We start from the raw sequence: 27,536 nt of genomic DNA, 5'->3' as shown, positions 1-27,536 counted from the left end.
CCAATGGCTGGGAATGCCGTGGGCCTGGTGAAATCCCTAGCTGGCACAGAGCTGGCTTGGCTAGTCCTTTGCTACCCTCAAGCTAAGGAAGCAAGCAAAGAAGCAAGGATAATGCAGCCCAAGACGTGCTCTCTTGATCTGACAAGCATGGTTTTGAGTCGGTTATTTATGATCTTAAGGAAAATGCTTTGCAGGAAATTTTGTAAAAATACCAGTCTTTCTTTGCAACAAGTGTCCTTGCTGTAATGTTAGCCTTTGGAGTGCTCTCCACTCTTTGCCAGTCTCCCTTCCCCTCGTGAGTGCAGCACAGTGGCTTCTGTTCTCCTTCCCACCTGCCTTTGACAACAAAGCCCTTTTTAGTGCACTCTTGGATCACTGCTGCTGAAATGAAAAGACAGGAACGGCTGGTGCTGTGGATGTCTCGGGAGCCTCCTCAGCTTTTGGTCTCCTTATCCCACTGCTAGACACAGCAGTGGCATGGCTGGTTACTGGTTCCCTGGTTTATTCCGGTAGCAAGGCCCTCTTCAGTGCACACCTTCAGGCTTTTCGGGTGGAGGGCGCTTCTGAATCTGACTGATTGCTCACAGCTGAAATGAGAAGAAGCTGTGTTCATAAAGCACCTGGCACAGCAATTCTTGGGTCCATGCAACGGGTGCCGAGGTGCTACTGAACTATAAATACTGTAAAAAGTAATTACTATCACAGAGCAGATTGCAGAATCCCATCAATTCTCTGTGTAACTGATTAAACTGGGCGTGAGAAGCGTCACCTATCTGTTACACATAAAGCACTGTCTGTCCAATGTCACGTATTCTACCAGAATTCAGAGACATTTCAGGCTAGTGCTTGCTATACAATAGTCTGCCACCTGCTGGATAAGCAGGTGACTGTGGCTCTCTAGCTTTCCAGACTGCTCAAGAGGGGAGGGACACTGAAGATTTGGAGAGAGCTTGGCAACTGCTTTTCTATGTTGATGATCCATGAAGAAGGAGAGTCAGCTGTTTCAGAGCAAGCCCCATCTTTGTGTCTACATTCTGTGAAACAGGAGAGTGCCCCTATGGTGGTGGTGTAACCAGGAGACCCAGTTCAGAGAAAAGCACATCAATTGCAAGACCAAATAAAATAAAATAAAATAAAGGAAAGGAAATCAGTGCTCTAATTATGATATAGAAGGGCTTTAGGCCCTAATCAGACCAAGCACTTATCCACAAGCTTAATTTTAAGCACATAAGTAGTCCCTATGAATTGGGACTACACATATGCTTAAAGTTAAGGACATGCTTAAGTACGTTGCTAGATCAGGGCCTAAAAGCAAGTAAAAATCTACAGAAGGGAAAGAAATGTAAAGACGGAACTTTTTCAGACTCCGGATAGAGGCATACCATTAAGACAGAAGCTGGAATTAAGAAATGACACAAGTAGATTAGATATCAGAAAGAATATTTCCTCCTCGAGCCATTAGAGAAAGGAATATTCATATGAAAGAATCAGAGAAGACCCATACCAAATTTAAGGCAAAAAGAGACCATCTTTTAGAATTCAATATTCTACCTTGTTTCCGTGTTCTTTAATCTCACAAAGCCCTTCTTCAAATTCATCAATATTTTCAAAAAAAGTACTAGATGTCCCTAAAAATGTGAACGCATGAGGCTCTCTCTCCCCTTTCTTTTTGCTGTAACAAAAGGAGCTAACGAAAAAGAAATCAACCTTAATGCTGAGCCTGGCACCAATAGCTTGGGAGAAGCTATCACCTCTCCAAAATGCTCACCAAAAGCCTCAGTCTGTCTGCAGTGTTTCCAAGCATCCCCGGCAAAGCCAGGGGGATTCATGGGTTCAATGATGAACAGAGACAATGGGTCCCTTTAACTCTACATTCCTCACACAGGACTGAAGCCCTCACAGAGGATGTCACCAAAACGCTCACATCTTCTGATCACAGGACTAAAATCCTCTGCTTGGGTGAAATTCACTCCTTTGCACAAGGTCAGCACAACACCAGTGCATCAGCTAATTTCCAGGTAAAATAGGCCTTACATGAGACTTAAGAGGTCCTCACATTAGTGAATTTCAGTTTAAGTGCAGCACTTATGGATTCTGATGAGGTTCAACAAGGACAAATGCAGAGTCCTGCATTTAGGATGGAAGAATCCCTTGCACCGCTACAGACTAGGGACCGAATGGCTAGGCAGCAGTTCTGGAGAAAAAGCCCTACGGGTTACAGTGGACGAGAAGCTGCATATGAGTCAACAGTGAGCCCTTGTTGCCAAGAAGGTTAACGGCATTTTGGACTGTATAAGTAGGGGCATTGCCAGCAGAACGAGGGATGTGATCTTCCCCTCTATTCGACAGCAGAACGAGGGATGTGATCTTCCCCTCTATTCGACATTGGTGAGGCCTCATCTGGAGTACCGTGTCCAGTTTTGGGCCCCACACTACAAGAAGGATGTGAAAAAATTGGAAAGCATCCAGCGGAGGGCAATAAAAATGATTAGGGGACTGGAACACATAACTTACGAGGAGAGGCTGAGGGAACTGGGATTGTTTAGTCTGCGGAAGAGAAGAATGAGGGGGGATTTGATAGCTGCTTTCAACTACCTGAAAGGGGGTTCCAAAGAGGATGGATCTAGACTGTTCTCAGTGGTAGCAGATGACAGAACAAGGAGTAATGGTCTCAAGTCGCGGGGGGGAAGGGTTTAGGTTGGATATTAGGAAAAACTTTTTTACTAGGAGGGTGGTGAAACACTGGAATGCGTTACCTAGGGAAGTGGTGGAATCCCCTTCCTTAGACGCTTTTAAGGTCAGGCTTGACAAAGCCCTGGCTGGGATGATTTAGTAGGGATTGGTCCTGCTCTGGGTAGGGGGTTGGACTAGATGACCTCCAGAGCTCCCTTCCAACTCTGATATTCTATGATTCTATAATTTCTTGTAGAAAAATATCCAATCTTGATTTAAAAATTGTCAGTGACAGAGAATCCACCACACCCTTCAGTAAATTGTTCCAAAAGTTAATTACTCACACCATGAAAAATTTATACTTTATATCCAGTCAGAATTTATCTACCTTCAATTTCTACCCTTTGGATTGTGTTATATCTTTCTCTGCTACACTGAATTTCCTCTCATCCTGAAACACATTGCATAAAGTGAACTTTCTGCTGGAAATGTGGATGTTACAGTTAGAAATTAGTTCTTTCAGCTATCACTAGCCTTATTCTAATCTGATTTTATATATATATATATATATATATATATATAGACATGCTACATTAACAGCAGCAGAAGAAATAGACCACAAATGTCTCATCAGAATTCCCTCCCTGAATATTTTAGAACCATGCATTCATTTTAGCTCCTTTAGTGTCTCTGAAGCAAGGGGACATGGCCTTCTTCCGAGACTGGTGGGAAGGAAACCACCGGTGGGCTGGGCCAGGCAAGCCACGCCTGCCCTGCCAGAAGCAGAGGGGCAGGACAGTAAGTATAAAAGGTGGGCCCTGCAACTCAGTTGCATAGGTGCCGATTCCACAGGTGCTTTGGGGCTGGGCTAATTTTCCATGGGGAAAAATTAGCGGTGGAGATGAAGCGCTCAGAAGATTCAGACAGATATTTCTAGCAGTCTAATGAGTTTACAGATATTTCTAGCAGTCTAATGAGTTTCCTGCGATTTCATAGGGATTAAACCACCCAAGAAGGAATCCAAACCTCTTCCAAACAGGAAACAGAACCATATAATGAATTAATAACACTTCACTTCATATTCTACTGATAGTTTATCATTTGTATTTTTCTATAGACTGAGTTACTCTAAGTTTCCCCTCTATCCTAGAACTCATTTGAATAGGAGCATTATATATTGAGATTGTGACGTTGCACTCTATATGTTTTATGGAAATATGTAACTGGAATATGCTTTATGCAAAAGGTCTCTTGTAAGGTATCATAACAAAGGTTATAACCTACTGAATCTATTCCTCCTATTTGTTTGCACGTATCATTCTTGTATCTGAAGCTAGAAATATGAAGTATAACTCTGAGGTCCTATTGTAATTATGCAAAATATGGGCCATTAATGGTGGTTTAATATCTTGATGGCTCCCATTGACTAGGACAATTTGTTGTAAATGTTTTATTTACCTGCAAACCTTCCTGTGTACGTGTGGGCCAACCCAGAAAGAATGTAGACTAGGGGTTTTACAGTGACATGTAGATACTGGAATCCATCTTAATCCTTGTACTTTTCCATTGATGGGGTGGGGGTGGGGACAAACACACACAAAAGATTCCCACCTTGTGCCAAAGTCATAAAAGGGGGAGTAGCAGGACAAAGGGGGCTGCTAGTCATGAGAAAACACCTGCTTACCACCGGAACTAACAAGGACTGTACCAGGAGAAAGGATTAGGCCCAGACTCGGAAGGAGTCTAGTCTATGAAAGAAGCTTATTGGAACATCTTTGAGGATGAGATAGTAGCTGTAATCAGTTTCTTAATGTATTAGGTTTAGACTTGTGTGTTTTGTTTTATTTTGCTTGGTGACTTACTTTGTTCTGTTCTGTTATTACTTGAAACCACTTAAATTCTACTTTTTATACTTAATAAAATTACTTTTGTTGATTAATAAACCCAGAGTAAGTGATTAATACCCGCGGGAGCAAACAGCTGTGCATATCTCTCTATCATTTATATAGAGGGCGAACAATTTATGAATTTACCCTGTATAAGCTTTATACACAGTAAAACAGATTTATTTGGGGTTTGGATCCCATTGGGAGCTGGGTGTCTGGGTGCTGGGGACATGTAGCCTGCTGAACTGTTTTTAGTTAAAGACTGCAGCTTTGGGGGTTGGCCCAGAACCTGGACCTTTGTTGCAGCAGGCTAGTGTGTCAAGGAGTCCCAAGGAGTTCTGGCGTCCCAAGCTGGCAGGGAAAATGGGCTCAGAGGTAATTTAAGCACATCAGGTGACAGTCCCAAGGGGATCTCTGTGACCGAACCAATCACAGACATCTTTGGCTTCATTGTTTTAATGGTGAAGAACAAAACACAGTAAAAAAAAAATGAGTGTCAGTATATTCTGCATGCTTGGGGATGTTGGCATGAATGAGAGAAGAAGCTTTGTTTGACTGCTACAGGACATGGTATTTGCCAACCCTGATCAGGCCGCTGGTCTACCCAGTCCAGTAGCCCATCACCAACAGTGACCTATGGGGTAATGTGGCCCCCCCAGGGAAAGTGTCCTCCTAGCTGCCAATGGCTAGAGGCTGATATAGAAGCACAAAGAGGTGAAGTTACTTGGCTGCATTTGATCTCAGGTGGTGCTTCGAGGTGCTACTGTAATACAAATAGCCCATAATAATAATAACATGGGCAGAGTTATTGCTGAGCAGGGCGTTCCTTGAAATCCAGCACGAGTACAGTTTAATGCCATAATAATCCATGTGTAAGGAACCGTTTTGTTGGCTCTGTGCAGTTTAGCTGGGCTCTGTGTAGGTGGGGGTGTGTGTGAGAAAACCTGGATTTGTGCTGGAAATGGCCCACCTTGATTATCATACACATTGTAAAGAGAGTGGTCACTTTGGATGGGCTATTACCAGCAGGAGAGTGAGTCTGGGGGGGGGGGGGGGGCGGAGGGTGAGAAAACCTGGATTTGTGCTGGAAATGGTCCATCTTGATTATCATACACATTGTAAGGAGAGTGATCACTTTAGATAAGCTATTACCAGCAGGAGAGTGGGGTGGGAGGAGGTATTGTTTCATGGTCTCTGTGCATATAATGTCTTCTGCAGTTTCCACAGTATGCATCCGATGAAGTGAACTGTAGCTCACAAAAGTTTATGCTCAAATAAATTGATTAGTCTCTAAGGTGCCACAAGTACTCCTTTTCTTTTTGTTAACAGCAAGATTTACCCTGAAAGAGTGTAGTTACTGTTTTATAAAATTTGTCTTTTTAAATACTGCTGTCCCTTTTTTTTTCTCCACCAGCTGCATGTGTTTCAATGATCACAGGAGCTTCTCCTTCCCAGAGTGACGATTAGAAAGGAAAAAAAATGCACTCGAGATGAAATGTTCTCCGAGCTCATACTATCCTCCCGCACTGACAGAGCACAGGCGAATGCGTGGAGGCAAATAATGTCAGAGTGCAGGAAAGCACAAAATGACCAGGAGGCTGAAGCGAATAAGTGGTGGGCTGAAGCTCAAATGTGGTGGCAGCGTGATGAGAGGAGGCAGGATTCAATGCTGAGGCTGCTGGAGGACCAAACCAGTATGCTCCACTGTATGGTTGAGCTGCAGCAAAGGCAGCTGGAGCACAGACTGCCACTACAGCCCCTGTGTAACCAACCGCCCTCCTCCCCAAGTTCCATAGCCTCCACACCCAGACGCCCAAGAACGCGGTGGGGGGGCCTCCGGCCAACCAGCCACTCCCCCTCAGAGGATTGCCCCCCAAAAAGAAGGCTGGCATTCAATAAATTTTAAAGTTGTAAACTTTTAAAGTGCTGTGTGGCATTTTCCTTCCCTCCTCCACCACCCCTCCTGGGCTACCTTGGTAGTCATCCCCTTATTTGTGTGATGAATGAATAAAGAATGCATGAATGTGAAGCAACAATGACTTTATTGCCTCTGCAAGCGGTGATCTAAGGGAGGAGGGGAGGGTGGTTAGCTTACAGGGAAGTAGAGTGAACCAAGGGGCGGGGGGTTTCATCAAGGAGAAACAAACAGAACTTTCACACCGTAGCCTGGCCAGTCATGAAACTGGTTTTCAAAGCTTCTCTGATGCGTACCGCGCCCTCCTGTGCTCTTCTAACCACCCTGGTGTCTGGCTGCGCGTAACCAGCAGCCAGGCGATTTGCCTCAACCTCCCACCCCGCCATAAACGTCTCCTCCTTACTCTCACAGATATTGTGGAGCACACAGCAAGCTGTAATAACAGTGGGAATATTGGTTTCGCTGAGGTCTAAGCGAGTCAGTAAAGTGCGCCAGCGCGCCTTTAAACGTCCAAATGCGCATTCTACCACCATTCTGCACTTGCTCAGCCTGTAGTTGAACAGCTCCTGACTACTGCCCAGGGTGCCTGTGTACGGCTTCATGAGCCATGGCGTTAAGGGGTAGGCTGGGTCCCCAAGGATACATATAGGCATTTCAACATCCCCAACAGTTATTTTCCAGCCTGGGAATGAAGTCCCTTCCTGCAGCTTTTGAAACAGACCAGAGTTCCTGAAGATGCGAGCGTCATGTACCTTTCCCGGCCATCGCACGTTGATGCTGGTGAAACGTCCCTTGTGATCCACCAGAGCTTGCAGCACTATTGAAAAGTACCCCTTGCGGTTTATGTACTCGGCGGCTTGGTGCTCCGGTGCCAAGCTAGGGATATGGGTTCCGTCTATGGCCCCACCACAGTTAGGGAATCCCATTGCAGCAAAGCCATCCACTATGACCTGCACATTTCCCAGGGTCACTACCCTTGATATCAGCAGATCTTTGATTGTGTGGGATACTTGCATCACAGCAGCCCCAACAGTAGATTTGCCCACTCCAAATTGATTCCCAACTGACCGGTACCTGTCTGGCGTTGCAAGCTTCCACAGGGCTCTCGCCACTCACTTCTCAACTGTGAGGGCTGCTCTCATCCTGGTATTCATGCGCTTCAGGGCAGGGGAAAGCAAGTCACAAAGTTCCATGAAAGTGCCCTTACGCATGCGAAAGTTTCGCAGCCACTGGGAATCGTCCCAGACCTGCAACACTATGCGGTCCCACCAGTCTGTGCTTGTTTCCCGAGCCCAGAATCGGCGTTCCACAGCATGAGCCTGCCCCATTAGCACCATGATGCATGCATTGGCAGGGCCCATGCTTTCAGAGAAAAATGTGTCCATGTCCTGATCACTCACGTGACCACGCTGACGTCGCCTCCTCGCTCGGTATCGCTTTGCCAGGTTCTGGTGCTGCATATACTGCTGGATAATGCGTGTGGTGTTGAATGTGCTCCTAATTGCCAAAGTGAGCTGAGCGGCCTCCATGCTTGCCTTGGTATGGCGTCCGCACAGAAAAAAGGCGCGGAACGATTGTCTGCCGTTGCTCTGAAGGAGGGAGGGGCGATTGACGACACGGCTTACAGGGTTGGCTTCAGGGAGCTAAAATCAACAAAGGGGGTGGCTTTACATCAAGGAGTATTTCAGGCAGGACTTCACGGAGGGTTCCAATAAGAAATGGTGCACCTAAGTTATTGTTCTTATTGGAACAAGGAGGTTAGTCTGGCCTCTGATTGATACACGGCTAGATTTACCTCGCTGCACCTTCCCTGTGAGTGACTGCAGTGTGACCTAGAGGAATGAGTCCCCTAGATGGGGGAGGAGGCAAATGAGTACAAAACAAATCTGGTCTATTTCTTGTATTGATCCACTCCATCTATCTTTTACATCTTTGGCTAGCAGCAGACAGTGCAGAAGGACTGCATGCCATCCACTTCTCATGGCTGCTCAGCAGAAGACGGTGCAATAGGACTGCTCGCAATCCGTATCACCTGCCTGCTCACCATAAGACGGTTCAATAGGACTGACTGCAGGGCTAAAGAGAATGACCTGGTCAAGTCACTCCAAATTTAGTCCCTGCGCCCATGTCTGCCCAGACGCTCCCAGCCGATGTGGCCAGGAGCACCTCGGACACGACGATGACGGCTACCAGTCATATTACACCATCTGCTGCCACAAGGCAAGGGGTTGCTGCTACTGTGTAGCAATGCCGTACCATGTCTGCCAGCACCCAGGAGACATACGGTGACGGTTACCTGAGCGGGCTCCATGCTTGCCATGGTATAGCGTCTGCACAGGTAACGCAGGAAAAAAGGCGCCCCCCCCCCATGGATTGGACCAGTCCACCTGCCTGGGGCCTGGGCCCCATGGTGACTCTCTCATACATGTTCAGAGACAATTCAGCATAGTTTGGAGGGACTTGGAGGGGGGGCAAGGCAGGGAGACACAGGGTTACCATTATTCAGCCTAAGCTAAGTCCAAACAATATAGACCAAATCCTCTGGCTCCTTCATCCTGCCAGCCTAATCACAAAGCTGCCAATGGCTGGGAATGCCGTGGGCCTGGTGAAATCCCTAGCTGGCACAGAGCTGGCTTGGCTAGTCCTTTGCTACCCTCAAGCTAAGGAAGCAAGCAAAGAAGCAAGGATAATGCAGCCCAAGACGTGCTCTCTTGATCTGACAAGCATGGTTTTGAGTCGGTTATTTATGATCTTAAGGAAAATGCTTTGCAGGAAATTTTGTAAAAATACCAGTCTTTCTTTGCAACAAGTGTCCTTGCTGTAATGTTAGCCTTTGGAGTGCTCTCCACTCTTTGCCAGTCTCCCTTCCCCTCGTGAGTGCAGCACAGTGGCTTCTGTTCTCCTTCCCACCTGCCTTTGACAACAAAGCCCTTTTTAGTGCACTCTTGGATCACTGCTGCTGAAATGAAAAGACAGGAACGGCTGGTGCTGTGGATGTCTCGGGAGCCTCCTCAGCTTTTGGTCTCCTTATCCCACTGCTAGACACAGCAGTGGCATGGCTGGTTACTGGTTCCCTGGTTTATTCCGGTAGCAAGGCCCTCTTCAGTGCACACCTTCAGGCTTTTCGGGTGGAGGGCGCTTCTGAATCTGACTGATTGCTCACAGCTGAAATGAGAAGAAGCTGTGTTCATAAAGCACCTGGCACAGCAATTCTTGGGTCCATGCAACGGGTGCCGAGGTGCTACTGAACTATAAATACTGTAAAAAGTAAGTACTATCACAGAGAAGATTGCAGAATGCCATCAATTCTCTGTGTAACTGATTAAACTGGGCGTGAGAAGCGTCACCTATCTGTTACACATAAAGCACTGTCTGTCCAATGTCACGTATTCTACCAGAATTCAGAGACATTTCAGGCTAGTGCTTGCTATACAATAGTCTGCCACCTGCTGGATAAGCAGGTGACTGTGGCTCTCTAGCTTTCCAGACTGCTCAAGAGGGGAGGGACACTGAAGATTTGGAGAGAGCTTGGCAACTGCTTTTCTATGTTGATGATCCATGAAGGAGAGTCAGCTGTTTCAGAGCAAGCCCCATCTTTGTGTCTACATTCTGTGAAACAGGAGAGTGCCCCTATGGGGGTGGTGTAACCAGGAGACCCAGTTCAGAGAAAAGCACATCAATTGCAAGACCAAATAAAATAAAATAAAATAAAGGAAAGGAAATCAGTGCTCTAATTATGATATAGAAGGGCTTTAGGCCCTAATCAGACCAAGCACTTATCCACAAGCTTAATTTTAAGCACATAAGTAGTCCCTATGAATTGGGACTACACATATGTTTAAAGTTAAGAACATGCTTAAGTACGTTGCTAGATCAGGGCCTAAAAGCAAGTAAAAATCTACAGAAGGGAAAGAAATGTAAAGACGGAACTTTTTCAGACTCCGGATAGAGGCATACCATTAAGACAGAAGCTGGAATTAAGAAATGACACAAGTAGATTAGATATCAGAAAGAATATTTCCTCCTCGAGCCATTAGAGAAAGGAATATTCATATGAAAGAATCAGAGAAGACCCATACCAAATTTAAGGCAAAAAGAGACCATCTTTTAGAATTCAATATTCTACCTTGTTTCCGTGTTCTTTAATCTCACAAAGCCCTTCTTCAAATTCATCAATATTTTCAAAAAAAGTACTAGATGTCCTTAAAAATGTGAACGCATGATGCTCTCTCTCCCCTTTCTTTTTGCTGTAACAAAAGGAGCTAACGAAAAAGAAATCAACCTTAATGCTGAGCCTGGCACCAATAGCTTGGGAGAAGCTATCACCTCTCCAAAATGCTCACCAAAACCCTCAGTCTGTCTGCAGTGTTTCCAAGCATCCCCGGCAAAGACAGTCTCAGTCGGTCTGTAGTGACAGTCCTCAGTCTGTCAGTCCTCAGTCTGTCTGCAGTGTTTCCAAGCATCCCCGGCAAAGCCAGGGGGATTCATGGGTTCAATGATGAACAGAGACAATGGGTCCCTTTAACTCTACATTCCTCACACAGGACTGAAGCCCTCACAGAGGATGTCACCAAAACGCTCACATCTTCTGATCACAGGACTAAAATCCTCTGCTTGGGTGAAATTCACTCCTTTGCACAAGGTCAGCACAACACCAGTGCATCATCTAAGTTCCAGGTAAAATAGGCCTTACATGAGACTTAAGAGGTCCTCACATTAGTGAATTTCAGTTTAAGTGCAGCACTTATGGATTCTGATGAGGTTCAACAAGGACAAATGCAGAGTCCTGCATTTAGGATGGAAGAATCCCTTGCACCGCTACAGACTAGGGACCGAATGGCTAGGCAGCAGTTCTGGAGAAAAAGCCCTACGGGTTACAGTGGACGAGAAGCTGCATATGAGTCAACAGTGAGCCCTTGTTGCCAAGAAGGTTAACGGCATTTTGGACTGTATAAGTAGGGGCATTGCCAGCAGAACGAGGGATGTGATCTTCCCCTCTATTCGACAGCAGAACGAGGGATGTGATCTTCCCCTCTATTCGACATTGGTGAGGCCTCATCTGGAGTACCGTGTCCAGTTTTGGGCCCCACACTACAAGAAGGATGTGAAAAAATTGGAAAGCATCCAGCGGAGGGCAATAAAAATGATTAGGGGACTGGAACACATAACTTACGAGGAGAGGCTGAGGGAACTGGGATTGTTTAGTCTGCGGAAGAGAAGAATGAGGGGGGATTTGATAGCTGCTTTCAACTACCTGAAAGGGGGTTCCAAAGAGGATGGATCTAGACTGTTCTCAGTGGTAGCAGATGACAGAACAAGGAGTAATGGTCTCAAGTCGCGGGGGGGAAGGGTTTAGGTTGGATATTAGGAAAAACTTTTTTACTAGGAGGGTGGTGAAACACTGGAATGCGTTACCTAGGGAAGTGGTGGAATCCCCTTCCTTAGAAGCTTTTAAGGTCAGGCTTGACAAAGCCCTGGCTGGGATGATTTAGTAGGGATTGGTCCTGCTCTGGGTAGGGGGTTGGACTAGATGACCTCCAGAGCTCCCTTCCAACTCTGATATTCTATGATTCTATAATTTCTTGTAGAAAAATATCCAATCTTGATTTAAAAATTGTCAGTGACAGAGAATCCACCACACCCTTCAGTAAATTGTTCCAAAAGTTAATTACTCACACCATGAAAAATTTATACTTTATATCCAGTCAGAATTTATCTACCTTCAATTTCTACCCTTTGGATTGTGTTATATCTTTCTCTGCTACACTGAATTTCCTCTCATCCTGAAACACATTGCATAAAGTGAACTTTCTGCTGGAAATGTGGATGTTACAGTTAGAAATTAGTTCTTTCAGCTATCACTAGCCTTATTCTAATCTGATTTTATATATATATATATATATATATATATATAGACATGCTACATTAACAGCAGCAGAAGAAATAGACCACAAATGTCTCATCAGAATTCCCTCCCTGAATATTTTAGAACCATGCATTCATTTTAGCTCCTTTAGTGTCTCTGAAGCAAGGGGACATGGCCTTCTTCCGAGACTGGTGGGAAGGAAACCACCGGTGGGCTGGGCCAGGCAAGCCACGCCTGCCCTGCCAGAAGCAGAGGGGCAGGACAGTAAGTATAAAAGGTGGGCCCTGCAACTCAGTTGCATAGGTGCCGATTCCACAGGTGCTTTGGGGCTGGGCTAATTTTCCATGGGGAAAAATTAGCGGTGGAGATGAAGCGCTCAGAAGATTCAGACAGATATTTCTAGCAGTCTAATGAGTTTACAGATATTTCTAGCAGTCTAATGAGTTTCCTGCGATTTCATAGGGATTAAACCACCCAAGAAGGAATCCAAACCTCTTCCAAACAGGAAACAGAACCATATAATGAATTAATAACACTTCACTTCATATTCTACTGATAGTTTATCATTTGTATTTTTCTATAGACTGAGTTACTCTAAGTTTCCCCTCTATCCTAGAACTCATTTGAATAGGAGCATTATATATTGAGATTGTGACGTTGCACTCTATATGTTTTATGGAAATATGTAACTGGAATATGCTTTATGCAAAAGGTCTCTTGTAAGGTATCATAACAAAGGTTATAACCTACTGAATCTATTCCTCCTATTTGTTTGCACGTATCATTCTTGTATCTGAAGCTAGAAATATGAAGTATAACTCTGAGGTCCTATTGTAATTATGCAAAATATGGGCCATTAATGGTGGTTTAATATCTTGATGGCTCCCATTGACTAGGACAATTTGTTGTAAATGTTTTATTTACCTGCAAACCTTCCTGTGTACGTGTGGGCCAACCCAGAAAGAATGTAGACTAGGGGTTTTACAGTGACATGTAGATACTGGAATCCATCTTAATCCTTGTACTTTTCCATTGATGGGGTGGGGGTGGGGACAAACACACACAAAAGATTCCCACCTTGTGCCAAAGTCATAAAAGGGGGAGTAGCAGGACAAAGGGGGCTGCTAGTCATGAGAAAACACCTGCTTACCACCGGAACTAACAAGGACTGTACCAGGAGAAAGGATTAGGCCCAGACTCGGAAGGAGTCTAGTCTATGAAAGAAGCTTATTGGAACATCTTTGAGGATGAGATAGTAGCTGTAATCAGTTTCTTAATGTATTAGGTTTAGACTTGTGTGTTTTGTTTTATTTTGCTTGGTGACTTACTTTGTTCTGTTCTGTTATTACTTGAAACCACTTAAATTCTACTTTTTATACTTAATAAAATTACTTTTGTTGATTAATAAACCCAGAGTAAGTGATTAATACCCGCGGGAGCAAACAGCTGTGCATATCTCTCTATCATTTATATAGAGGGCGAACAATTTATGAATTTACCCTGTATAAGCTTTATACACAGTAAAACAGATTTATTTGGGGTTTGGATCCCATTGGGAGCTGGGTGTCTGGGTGCTGGGGACATGTAGCCTGCTGAACTGTTTTTAGTTAAAGACTGCAGCTTTGGGGGTTGGCCCAGAACCTGGACCTTTGTTGCAGCAGGCTAGTGTGTCAAGGAGTCCCAAGGAGTTCTGGCGTCCCAAGCTGGCAGGGAAAATGGGCTCAGAGGTAATTTAAGCACATCAGGTGACAGTCCCAAGGGGATCTCTGTGACCGAACCAATCACAGACATCTTTGGCTTCATTGTTTTAATGGTGAAGAACAAAACACAGTAAAAAAAAAATGAGTGTCAGTATATTCTGCATGCTTGGGGATGTTGGCATGAATGAGAGAAGAAGCTTTGTTTGACTGCTACAGGACATGGTATTTGCCAACCCTGATCAGGCCGCTGGTCTACCCAGTCCAGTAGCCCATCACCAACAGTGACCTATGGGGTAATGTGGCCCCCCCAGGGAAAGTGTCCTCCTAGCTGCCAATGGCTAGAGGCTGATATAGAAGCACAAAGAGGTGAAGTTACTTGGCTGCATTTGATCTCAGGTGGTGCTTCGAGGTGCTACTGTAATACAAATAGCCCATAATAATAATAACATGGGCAGAGTTATTGCTGAGCAGGGCGTTCCTTGAAATCCAGCACGAGTACAGTTTAATGCCATAATAATCCATGTGTAAGGAACCGTTTTGTTGGCTCTGTGCAGTTTAGCTGGGCTCTGTGTAGGTGGGGGTGTGTGTGAGAAAACCTGGATTTGTGCTGGAAATGGCCCACCTTGATTATCATACACATTGTAAGGAGAGTGATCACTTTAGATAAGCTATTACCAGCAGGAGAGTGGGGTGGGAGGAGGTATTGTTTCATGGTCTCTGTGCATATAATGTCTTCTGCAGTTTCCACAGTATGCATCCGATGAAGTGAACTGTAGCTCACAAAAGTTTATGCTCAAATAAATTGATTAGTCTCTAAGGTGCCACAAGTACTCCTTTTCTTTTTGTTAACAGCAAGATTTACCCTGAAAGAGTGTAGTTACTGTTTTATAAAATTTGTCTTTTTAAATACTGCTGTCCCTTTTTTTTTCTCCACCAGCTGCATGTGTTTCAATGATCACAGGAGCTTCTCCTTCCCAGAGTGACGATTAGAAAGGAAAAAAAATGCACTCGAGATGAAATGTTCTCCGAGCTCATACTATCCTCCCGCACTGACAGAGCACAGGCGAATGCGTGGAGGCAAATAATGTCAGAGTGCAGGAAAGCACAAAATGACCAGGAGGCTGAAGCGAATAAGTGGTGGGCTGAAGCTCAAATGTGGTGGCAGCGTGATGAGAGGAGGCAGGATTCAATGCTGAGGCTGCTGGAGGACCAAACCAGTATGCTCCACTGTATGGTTGAGCTGCAGCAAAGGCAGCTGGAGCACAGACTGCCACTACAGCCCCTGTGTAACCAACCGCCCTCCTCCCCAAGTTCCATAGCCTCCACACCCAGACGCCCAAGAACGCGGTGGGGGGGCCTCCGGCCAACCAGCCACTCCCCCTCAGAGGATTGCCCCCCAAAAAGAAGGCTGGCATTCAATAAATTTTAAAGTTGTAAACTTTTAAAGTGCTGTGTGGCATTTTCCTTCCCTCCTCCACCACCCCTCCTGGGCTACCTTGGTAGTCATCCCCTTATTTGTGTGATGAATGAATAAAGAATGCATGAATGTGAAGCAACAATGACTTTATTGCCTCTGCAAGCGGTGATCTAAGGGAGGAGGGGAGGGTGGTTAGCTTACAGGGAAGTAGAGTGAACCAAGGGGCGGGGGGTTTCATCAAGGAGAAACAAACAGAACTTTCACACCGTAGCCTGGCCAGTCATGAAACTGGTTTTCAAAGCTTCTCTGATGCGTACCGCGCCCTCCTGTGCTCTTCTAACCACCCTGGTGTCTGGCTGCGCGTAACCAGCAGCCAGGCGATTTGCCTCAACCTCCCACCCCGCCATAAACGTCTCCTCCTTACTCTCACAGATATTGTGGAGCACACAGCAAGCTGTAATAACAGTGGGAATATTGGTTTCGCTGAGGTCTAAGCGAGTCAGTAAAGTGCGCCAGCGCGCCTTTAAACGTCCAAATGCGCATTCTACCACCATTCTGCACTTGCTCAGCCTGTAGTTGAACAGCTCCTGACTACTGCCCAGGGTGCCTGTGTACGGCTTCATGAGCCATGGCGTTAAGGGGTAGGCTGGGTCCCCAAGGATACATATAGGCATTTCAACATCCCCAACAGTTATTTTCCAGCCTGGGAATGAAGTCCCTTCCTGCAGCTTTTGAAACAGACCAGAGTTCCTGAAGATGCGAGCGTCATGTACCTTTCCCGGCCATCGCACGTTGATGCTGGTGAAACGTCCCTTGTGATCCACCAGAGCTTGCAGCACTATTGAAAAGTACCCCTTGCGGTTTATGTACTCGGCGGCTTGGTGCTCCGGTGCCAAGCTAGGGATATGGGTTCCGTCTATGGCCCCACCACAGTTAGGGAATCCCATTGCAGCAAAGCCATCCACTATGACCTGCACATTTCCCAGGGTCACTACCCTTGATATCAGCAGATCTTTGATTGTGTGGGATACTTGCATCACAGCAGCCCCAACAGTAGATTTGCCCACTCCAAATTGATTCCCAACTGACCGGTACCTGTCTGGCGTTGCAAGCTTCCACAGGGCTCTCGCCACTCACTTCTCAACTGTGAGGGCTGCTCTCATCCTGGTATTCATGCGCTTCAGGGCAGGGGAAAGCAAGTCACAAAGTTCCATGAAAGTGCCCTTACGCATGCGAAAGTTTCGCAGCCACTGGGAATCGTCCCAGACCTGCAACACTATGCGGTCCCACCAGTCTGTGCTTGTTTCCCGAGCCCAGAATCGGCGTTCCACAGCATGAGCCTGCCCCATTAGCACCATGATGCATGCATTGGCAGGGCCCATGCTTTCAGAGAAAAATGTGTCCATGTCCTGATCACTCACGTGACCACGCTGACGTCGCCTCCTCGCTCGGTATCGCTTTGCCAGGTTCTGGTGCTGCATATACTGCTGGATAATGCGTGTGGTGTTGAATGTGCTCCTAATTGCCAAAGTGAGCTGAGCGGCCTCCATGCTTGCCTTGGTATGGCGTCCGCACAGAAAAAAGGCGCGGAACGATTGTCTGCCGTTGCTCTGAAGGAGGGAGGGGCGATTGACGACACGGCTTACAGGGTTGGCTTCAGGGAGCTAAAATCAACAAAGGGGGTGGCTTTACATCAAGGAGTATTTCAGGCAGGACTTCACGGAGGGTTCCAATAAGAAATGGTGCACCTAAGTTATTGTTCTTATTGGAACAAGGAGGTTAGTCTGGCCTCTGATTGATACACGGCTAGATTTACCTCGCTGCACCTTCCCTGTGAGTGACTGCAGTGTGACCTAGAGGAATGAGTCCCCTAGATGGGGGAGGAGGCAAATGAGTACAAAACAAATCTGGTCTATTTCTTGTATTGATCCACTCCATCTATCTTTTACATCTTTGGCTAGCAGCAGACAGTGCAGAAGGACTGCATGCCATCCACTTCTCATGGCTGCTCAGCAGAAGACGGTGCAATAGGACTGCTCGCAATCCGTATCACCTGCCTGCTCACCATAAGACGGTTCAATAGGACTGACTGCAGGGCTAAAGAGAATGACCTGGTCAAGTCACTCCAAATTTAGTCCCTGCGCCCATGTCTGCCCAGACGCTCCCAGCCGATGTGGCCAGGAGCACCTCGGACACGACGATGACGGCTACCAGTCATATTACACCATCTGCTGCCACAAGGCAAGGGGTTGCTGCTACTGTGTAGCAATGCCGTACCATGTCTGCCAGCACCCAGGAGACATACGGTGACGGTTACCTGAGCGGGCTCCATGCTTGCCATGGTATAGCGTCTGCACAGGTAACGCAGGAAAAAAGGCGCCCCCCCCCCATGGATTGGACCAGTCCACCTGCCTGGGGCCTGGGCCCCATGGTGACTCTCTCATACATGTTCAGAGACAATTCAGCATAGTTTGGAGGGACTTGGAGGGGGGGCAAGGCAGGGAGACACAGGGTTACCATTATTCAGCCTAAGCTAAGTCCAAACAATATAGACCAAATCCTCTGGCTCCTTCATCCTGCCAGCCTAATCACAAAGCTGCCAATGGCTGGGAATGCCGTGGGCCTGGTGAAATCCCTAGCTGGCACAGAGCTGGCTTGGCTAGTCCTTTGCTACCCTCAAGCTAAGGAAGCAAGCAAAGAAGCAAGGATAATGCAGCCCAAGACGTGCTCTCTTGATCTGACAAGCATGGTTTTGAGTCGGTTATTTATGATCTTAAGGAAAATGCTTTGCAGGAAATTTTGTAAAAATACCAGTCTTTCTTTGCAACAAGTGTCCTTGCTGTAATGTTAGCCTTTGGAGTGCTCTCCACTCTTTGCCAGTCTCCCTTCCCCTCGTGAGTGCAGCACAGTGGCTTCTGTTCTCCTTCCCACCTGCCTTTGACAACAAAGCCCTTTTTAGTGCACTCTTGGATCACTGCTGCTGAAATGAAAAGACAGGAACGGCTGGTGCTGTGGATGTCTCGGGAGCCTCCTCAGCTTTTGGTCTCCTTATCCCACTGCTAGACACAGCAGTGGCATGGCTGGTTACTGGTTCCCTGGTTTATTCCGGTAGCAAGGCCCTCTTCAGTGCACACCTTCAGGCTTTTCGGGTGGAGGGCGCTTCTGAATCTGACTGATTGCTCACAGCTGAAATGAGAAGAAGCTGTGTTCATAAAGCACCTGGCACAGCAATTCTTGGGTCCATGCAACGGGTGCCGAGGTGCTACTGAACTATAAATACTGTAAAAAGTAATTACTATCACAGAGCAGATTGCAGAATCCCATCAATTCTCTGTGTAACTGATTAAACTGGGCGTGAGAAGCGTCACCTATCTGTTACACATAAAGCACTGTCTGTCCAATGTCACGTATTCTACCAGAATTCAGAGACATTTCAGGCTAGTGCTTGCTATACAATAGTCTGCCACCTGCTGGATAAGCAGGTGACTGTGGCTCTCTAGCTTTCCAGACTGCTCAAGAGGGGAGGGACACTGAAGATTTGGAGAGAGCTTGGCAACTGCTTTTCTATGTTGATGATCCATGAAGAAGGAGAGTCAGCTGTTTCAGAGCAAGCCCCATCTTTGTGTCTACATTCTGTGAAACAGGAGAGTGCCCCTATGGTGGTGGTGTAACCAGGAGACCCAGTTCAGAGAAAAGCACATCAATTGCAAGACCAAATAAAATAAAATAAAATAAAGGAAAGGAAATCAGTGCTCTAATTATGATATAGAAGGGCTTTAGGCCCTAATCAGACCAAGCACTTATCCACAAGCTTAATTTTAAGCACATAAGTAGTCCCTATGAATTGGGACTACACATATGCTTAAAGTTAAGGACATGCTTAAGTACGTTGCTAGATCAGGGCCTAAAAGCAAGTAAAAATCTACAGAAGGGAAAGAAATGTAAAGACGGAACTTTTTCAGACTCCGGATAGAGGCATACCATTAAGACAGAAGCTGGAATTAAGAAATGACACAAGTAGATTAGATATCAGAAAGAATATTTCCTCCTCGAGCCATTAGAGAAAGGAATATTCATATGAAAGAATCAGAGAAGACCCATACCAAATTTAAGGCAAAAAGAGACCATCTTTTAGAATTCAATATTCTACCTTGTTTCCGTGTTCTTTAATCTCACAAAGCCCTTCTTCAAATTCATCAATATTTTCAAAAAAAGTACTAGATGTCCCTAAAAATGTGAACGCATGAGGCTCTCTCTCCCCTTTCTTTTTGCTGTAACAAAAGGAGCTAACGAAAAAGAAATCAACCTTAATGCTGAGCCTGGCACCAATAGCTTGGGAGAAGCTATCACCTCTCCAAAATGCTCACCAAAAGCCTCAGTCTGTCTGCAGTGTTTCCAAGCATCCCCGGCAAAGCCAGGGGGATTCATGGGTTCAATGATGAACAGAGACAATGGGTCCCTTTAACTCTACATTCCTCACACAGGACTGAAGCCCTCACAGAGGATGTCACCAAAACGCTCACATCTTCTGATCACAGGACTAAAATCCTCTGCTTGGGTGAAATTCACTCCTTTGCACAAGGTCAGCACAACACCAGTGCATCAGCTAATTTCCAGGTAAAATAGGCCTTACATGAGACTTAAGAGGTCCTCACATTAGTGAATTTCAGTTTAAGTGCAGCACTTATGGATTCTGATGAGGTTCAACAAGGACAAATGCAGAGTCCTGCATTTAGGATGGAAGAATCCCTTGCACCGCTACAGACTAGGGACCGAATGGCTAGGCAGCAGTTCTGGAGAAAAAGCCCTACGGGTTACAGTGGACGAGAAGCTGCATATGAGTCAACAGTGAGCCCTTGTTGCCAAGAAGGTTAACGGCATTTTGGACTGTATAAGTAGGGGCATTGCCAGCAGAACGAGGGATGTGATCTTCCCCTCTATTCGACAGCAGAACGAGGGATGTGATCTTCCCCTCTATTCGACATTGGTGAGGCCTCATCTGGAGTACCGTGTCCAGTTTTGGGCCCCACACTACAAGAAGGATGTGAAAAAATTGGAAAGCATCCAGCGGAGGGCAATAAAAATGATTAGGGGACTGGAACACATAACTTACGAGGAGAGGCTGAGGGAACTGGGATTGTTTAGTCTGCGGAAGAGAAGAATGAGGGGGGATTTGATAGCTGCTTTCAACTACCTGAAAGGGGGTTCCAAAGAGGATGGATCTAGACTGTTCTCAGTGGTAGCAGATGACAGAACAAGGAGTAATGGTCTCAAGTCGCGGGGGGGAAGGGTTTAGGTTGGATATTAGGAAAAACTTTTTTACTAGGAGGGTGGTGAAACACTGGAATGCGTTACCTAGGGAAGTGGTGGAATCCCCTTCCTTAGACGCTTTTAAGGTCAGGCTTGACAAAGCCCTGGCTGGGATGATTTAGTAGGGATTGGTCCTGCTCTGGGTAGGGGGTTGGACTAGATGACCTCCAGAGCTCCCTTCCAACTCTGATATTCTATGATTCTATAATTTCTTGTAGAAAAATATCCAATCTTGATTTAAAAATTGTCAGTGACAGAGAATCCACCACACCCTTCAGTAAATTGTTCCAAAAGTTAATTACTCACACCATGAAAAATTTATACTTTATATCCAGTCAGAATTTATCTACCTTCAATTTCTACCCTTTGGATTGTGTTATATCTTTCTCTGCTACACTGAATTTCCTCTCATCCTGAAACACATTGCATAAAGTGAACTTTCTGCTGGAAATGTGGATGTTACAGTTAGAAATTAGTTCTTTCAGCTATCACTAGCCTTATTCTAATCTGATTTTATATATATATATATATATATATATATATATAGACATGCTACATTAACAGCAGCAGAAGAAATAGACCACAAATGTCTCATCAGAATTCCCTCCCTGAATATTTTAGAACCATGCATTCATTTTAGCTCCTTTAGTGTCTCTGAAGCAAGGGGACATGGCCTTCTTCCGAGACTGGTGGGAAGGAAACCACCGGTGGGCTGGGCCAGGCAAGCCACGCCTGCCCTGCCAGAAGCAGAGGGGCAGGACAGTAAGTATAAAAGGTGGGCCCTGCAACTCAGTTGCATAGGTGCCGATTCCACAGGTGCTTTGGGGCTGGGCTAATTTTCCATGGGGAAAAATTAGCGGTGGAGATGAAGCGCTCAGAAGATTCAGACAGATATTTCTAGCAGTCTAATGAGTTTACAGATATTTCTAGCAGTCTAATGAGTTTCCTGCGATTTCATAGGGATTAAACCACCCAAGAAGGAATCCAAACCTCTTCCAAACAGGAAACAGAACCATATAATGAATTAATAACACTTCACTTCATATTCTACTGATAGTTTATCATTTGTATTTTTCTATAGACTGAGTTACTCTAAGTTTCCCCTCTATCCTAGAACTCATTTGAATAGGAGCATTATATATTGAGATTGTGACGTTGCACTCTATATGTTTTATGGAAATATGTAACTGGAATATGCTTTATGCAAAAGGTCTCTTGTAAGGTATCATAACAAAGGTTATAACCTACTGAATCTATTCCTCCTATTTGTTTGCACGTATCATTCTTGTATCTGAAGCTAGAAATATGAAGTATAACTCTGAGGTCCTATTGTAATTATGCAAAATATGGGCCATTAATGGTGGTTTAATATCTTGATGGCTCCCATTGACTAGGACAATTTGTTGTAAATGTTTTATTTACCTGCAAACCTTCCTGTGTACGTGTGGGCCAACCCAGAAAGAATGTAGACTAGGGGTTTTACAGTGACATGTAGATACTGGAATCCATCTTAATCCTTGTACTTTTCCATTGATGGGGTGGGGGTGGGGACAAACACACACAAAAGATTCCCACCTTGTGCCAAAGTCATAAAAGGGGGAGTAGCAGGACAAAGGGGGCTGCTAGTCATGAGAAAACACCTGCTTACCACCGGAACTAACAAGGACTGTACCAGGAGAAAGGATTAGGCCCAGACTCGGAAGGAGTCTAGTCTATGAAAGAAGCTTATTGGAACATCTTTGAGGATGAGATAGTAGCTGTAATCAGTTTCTTAATGTATTAGGTTTAGACTTGTGTGTTTTGTTTTATTTTGCTTGGTGACTTACTTTGTTCTGTTCTGTTATTACTTGAAACCACTTAAATTCTACTTTTTATACTTAATAAAATTACTTTTGTTGATTAATAAACCCAGAGTAAGTGATTAATACCCGCGGGAGCAAACAGCTGTGCATATCTCTCTATCATTTATATAGAGGGCGAACAATTTATGAATTTACCCTGTATAAGCTTTATACACAGTAAAACAGATTTATTTGGGGTTTGGATCCCATTGGGAGCTGGGTGTCTGGGTGCTGGGGACATGTAGCCTGCTGAACTGTTTTTAGTTAAAGACTGCAGCTTTGGGGGTTGGCCCAGAACCTGGACCTTTGTTGCAGCAGGCTAGTGTGTCAAGGAGTCCCAAGGAGTTCTGGCGTCCCAAGCTGGCAGGGAAAATGGGCTCAGAGGTAATTTAAGCACATCAGGTGACAGTCCCAAGGGGATCTCTGTGACCGAACCAATCACAGACATCTTTGGCTTCATTGTTTTAATGGTGAAGAACAAAACACAGTAAAAAAAAAATGAGTGTCAGTATATTCTGCATGCTTGGGGATGTTGGCATGAATGAGAGAAGAAGCTTTGTTTGACTGCTACAGGACATGGTATTTGCCAACCCTGATCAGGCCGCTGGTCTACCCAGTCCAGTAGCCCATCACCAACAGTGACCTATGGGGTAATGTGGCCCCCCCAGGGAAAGTGTCCTCCTAGCTGCCAATGGCTAGAGGCTGATATAGAAGCACAAAGAGGTGAAGTTACTTGGCTGCATTTGATCTCAGGTGGTGCTTCGAGGTGCTACTGTAATACAAATAGCCCATAATAATAATAACATGGGCAGAGTTATTGCTGAGCAGGGCGTTCCTTGAAATCCAGCACGAGTACAGTTTAATGCCATAATAATCCATGTGTAAGGAACCGTTTTGTTGGCTCTGTGCAGTTTAGCTGGGCTCTGTGTAGGTGGGGGTGTGTGTGAGAAAACCTGGATTTGTGCTGGAAATGGCCCACCTTGATTATCATACACATTGTAAAGAGAGTGGTCACTTTGGATGGGCTATTACCAGCAGGAGAGTGAGTCTGGGGGGGGGGGGGGGGCGGAGGGTGAGAAAACCTGGATTTGTGCTGGAAATGGTCCATCTTGATTATCATACACATTGTAAGGAGAGTGATCACTTTAGATAAGCTATTACCAGCAGGAGAGTGGGGTGGGAGGAGGTATTGTTTCATGGTCTCTGTGCATATAATGTCTTCTGCAGTTTCCACAGTATGCATCCGATGAAGTGAACTGTAGCTCACAAAAGTTTATGCTCAAATAAATTGATTAGTCTCTAAGGTGCCACAAGTACTCCTTTTCTTTTTGTTAACAGCAAGATTTACCCTGAAAGAGTGTAGTTACTGTTTTATAAAATTTGTCTTTTTAAATACTGCTGTCCCTTTTTTTTTCTCCACCAGCTGCATGTGTTTCAATGATCACAGGAGCTTCTCCTTCCCAGAGTGACGATTAGAAAGGAAAAAAAATGCACTCGAGATGAAATGTTCTCCGAGCTCATACTATCCTCCCGCACTGACAGAGCACAGGCGAATGCGTGGAGGCAAATAATGTCAGAGTGCAGGAAAGCACAAAATGACCAGGAGGCTGAAGCGAATAAGTGGTGGGCTGAAGCTCAAATGTGGTGGCAGCGTGATGAGAGGAGGCAGGATTCAATGCTGAGGCTGCTGGAGGACCAAACCAGTATGCTCCACTGTATGGTTGAGCTGCAGCAAAGGCAGCTGGAGCACAGACTGCCACTACAGCCCCTGTGTAACCAACCGCCCTCCTCCCCAAGTTCCATAGCCTCCACACCCAGACGCCCAAGAACGCGGTGGGGGGGCCTCCGGCCAACCAGCCACTCCCCCTCAGAGGATTGCCCCCCAAAAAGAAGGCTGGCATTCAATAAATTTTAAAGTTGTAAACTTTTAAAGTGCTGTGTGGCATTTTCCTTCCCTCCTCCACCACCCCTCCTGGGCTACCTTGGTAGTCATCCCCTTATTTGTGTGATGAATGAATAAAGAATGCATGAATGTGAAGCAACAATGACTTTATTGCCTCTGCAAGCGGTGATCTAAGGGAGGAGGGGAGGGTGGTTAGCTTACAGGGAAGTAGAGTGAACCAAGGGGCGGGGGGTTTCATCAAGGAGAAACAAACAGAACTTTCACACCGTAGCCTGGCCAGTCATGAAACTGGTTTTCAAAGCTTCTCTGATGCGTACCGCGCCCTCCTGTGCTCTTCTAACCACCCTGGTGTCTGGCTGCGCGTAACCAGCAGCCAGGCGATTTGCCTCAACCTCCCACCCCGCCATAAACGTCTCCTCCTTACTCTCACAGATATTGTGGAGCACACAGCAAGCTGTAATAACAGTGGGAATATTGGTTTCGCTGAGGTCTAAGCGAGTCAGTAAAGTGCGCCAGCGCGCCTTTAAACGTCCAAATGCGCATTCTACCACCATTCTGCACTTGCTCAGCCTGTAGTTGAACAGCTCCTGACTACTGCCCAGGGTGCCTGTGTACGGCTTCATGAGCCATGGCGTTAAGGGGTAGGCTGGGTCCCCAAGGATACATATAGGCATTTCAACATCCCCAACAGTTATTTTCCAGCCTGGGAATGAAGTCCCTTCCTGCAGCTTTTGAAACAGACCAGAGTTCCTGAAGATGCGAGCGTCATGTACCTTTCCCGGCCATCGCACGTTGATGCTGGTGAAACGTCCCTTGTGATCCACCAGAGCTTGCAGCACTATTGAAAAGTACCCCTTGCGGTTTATGTACTCGGCGGCTTGGTGCTCCGGTGCCAAGCTAGGGATATGGGTTCCGTCTATGGCCCCACCACAGTTAGGGAATCCCATTGCAGCAAAGCCATCCACTATGACCTGCACATTTCCCAGGGTCACTACCCTTGATATCAGCAGATCTTTGATTGTGTGGGATACTTGCATCACAGCAGCCCCAACAGTAGATTTGCCCACTCCAAATTGATTCCCAACTGACCGGTACCTGTCTGGCGTTGCAAGCTTCCACAGGGCTCTCGCCACTCACTTCTCAACTGTGAGGGCTGCTCTCATCCTGGTATTCATGCGCTTCAGGGCAGGGGAAAGCAAGTCACAAAGTTCCATGAAAGTGCCCTTACGCATGCGAAAGTTTCGCAGCCACTGGGAATCGTCCCAGACCTGCAACACTATGCGGTCCCACCAGTCTGTGCTTGTTTCCCGAGCCCAGAATCGGCGTTCCACAGCATGAGCCTGCCCCATTAGCACCATGATGCATGCATTGGCAGGGCCCATGCTTTCAGAGAAAAATGTGTCCATGTCCTGATCACTCACGTGACCACGCTGACGTCGCCTCCTCGCTCGGTATCGCTTTGCCAGGTTCTGGTGCTGCATATACTGCTGGATAATGCGTGTGGTGTTGAATGTGCTCCTAATTGCCAAAGTGAGCTGAGCGGCCTCCATGCTTGCCTTGGTATGGCGTCCGCACAGAAAAAAGGCGCGGAACGATTGTCTGCCGTTGCTCTGAAGGAGGGAGGGGCGATTGACGACACGGCTTACAGGGTTGGCTTCAGGGAGCTAAAATCAACAAAGGGGGTGGCTTTACATCAAGGAGTATTTCAGGCAGGACTTCACGGAGGGTTCCAATAAGAAATGGTGCACCTAAGTTATTGTTCTTATTGGAACAAGGAGGTTAGTCTGGCCTCTGATTGATACACGGCTAGATTTACCTCGCTGCACCTTCCCTGTGAGTGACTGCAGTGTGACCTAGAGGAATGAGTCCCCTAGATGGGGGAGGAGGCAAATGAGTACAAAACAAATCTGGTCTATTTCTTGTATTGATCCACTCCATCTATCTTTTACATCTTTGGCTAGCAGCAGACAGTGCAGAAGGACTGCATGCCATCCACTTCTCATGGCTGCTCAGCAGAAGACGGTGCAATAGGACTGCTCGCAATCCGTATCACCTGCCTGCTCACCATAAGACGGTTCAATAGGACTGACTGCAGGGCTAAAGAGAATGACCTGGTCAAGTCACTCCAAATTTAGTCCCTGCGCCCATGTCTGCCCAGACGCTCCCAGCCGATGTGGCCAGGAGCACCTCGGACACGACGATGACGGCTACCAGTCATATTACACCATCTGCTGCCACAAGGCAAGGGGTTGCTGCTACTGTGTAGCAATGCCGTACCATGTCTGCCAGCACCCAGGAGACATACGGTGACGGTTACCTGAGCGGGCTCCATGCTTGCCATGGTATAGCGTCTGCACAGGTAACGCAGGAAAAAAGGCGCCCCCCCCCCATGGATTGGACCAGTCCACCTGCCTGGGGCCTGGGCCCCATGGTGACTCTCTCATACATGTTCAGAGACAATTCAGCATAGTTTGGAGGGACTTGGAGGGGGGGCAAGGCAGGGAGACACAGGGTTACCATTATTCAGCCTAAGCTAAGTCCAAACAATATAGACCAAATCCTCTGGCTCCTTCATCCTGCCAGCCTAATCACAAAGCTGCCAATGGCTGGGAATGCCGTGGGCCTGGTGAAATCCCTAGCTGGCACAGAGCTGGCTTGGCTAGTCCTTTGCTACCCTCAAGCTAAGGAAGCAAGCAAAGAAGCAAGGATAATGCAGCCCAAGACGTGCTCTCTTGATCTGACAAGCATGGTTTTGAGTCGGTTATTTATGATCTTAAGGAAAATGCTTTGCAGGAAATTTTGTAAAAATACCAGTCTTTCTTTGCAACAAGTGTCCTTGCTGTAATGTTAGCCTTTGGAGTGCTCTCCACTCTTTGCCAGTCTCCCTTCCCCTCGTGAGTGCAGCACAGTGGCTTCTGTTCTCCTTCCCACCTGCCTTTGACAACAAAGCCCTTTTTAGTGCACTCTTGGATCACTGCTGCTGAAATGAAAAGACAGGAACGGCTGGTGCTGTGGATGTCTCGGG

Source organism: Caretta caretta, chromosome 10, assembly GCF_965140235.1.
Source record: "Caretta caretta isolate rCarCar2 chromosome 10, rCarCar1.hap1, whole genome shotgun sequence".
Classification (NCBI taxonomy): domain Eukaryota; kingdom Metazoa; phylum Chordata; order Testudines; family Cheloniidae; genus Caretta; species Caretta caretta.
Note: the sequence above shows the minus strand (reverse complement) of the source record.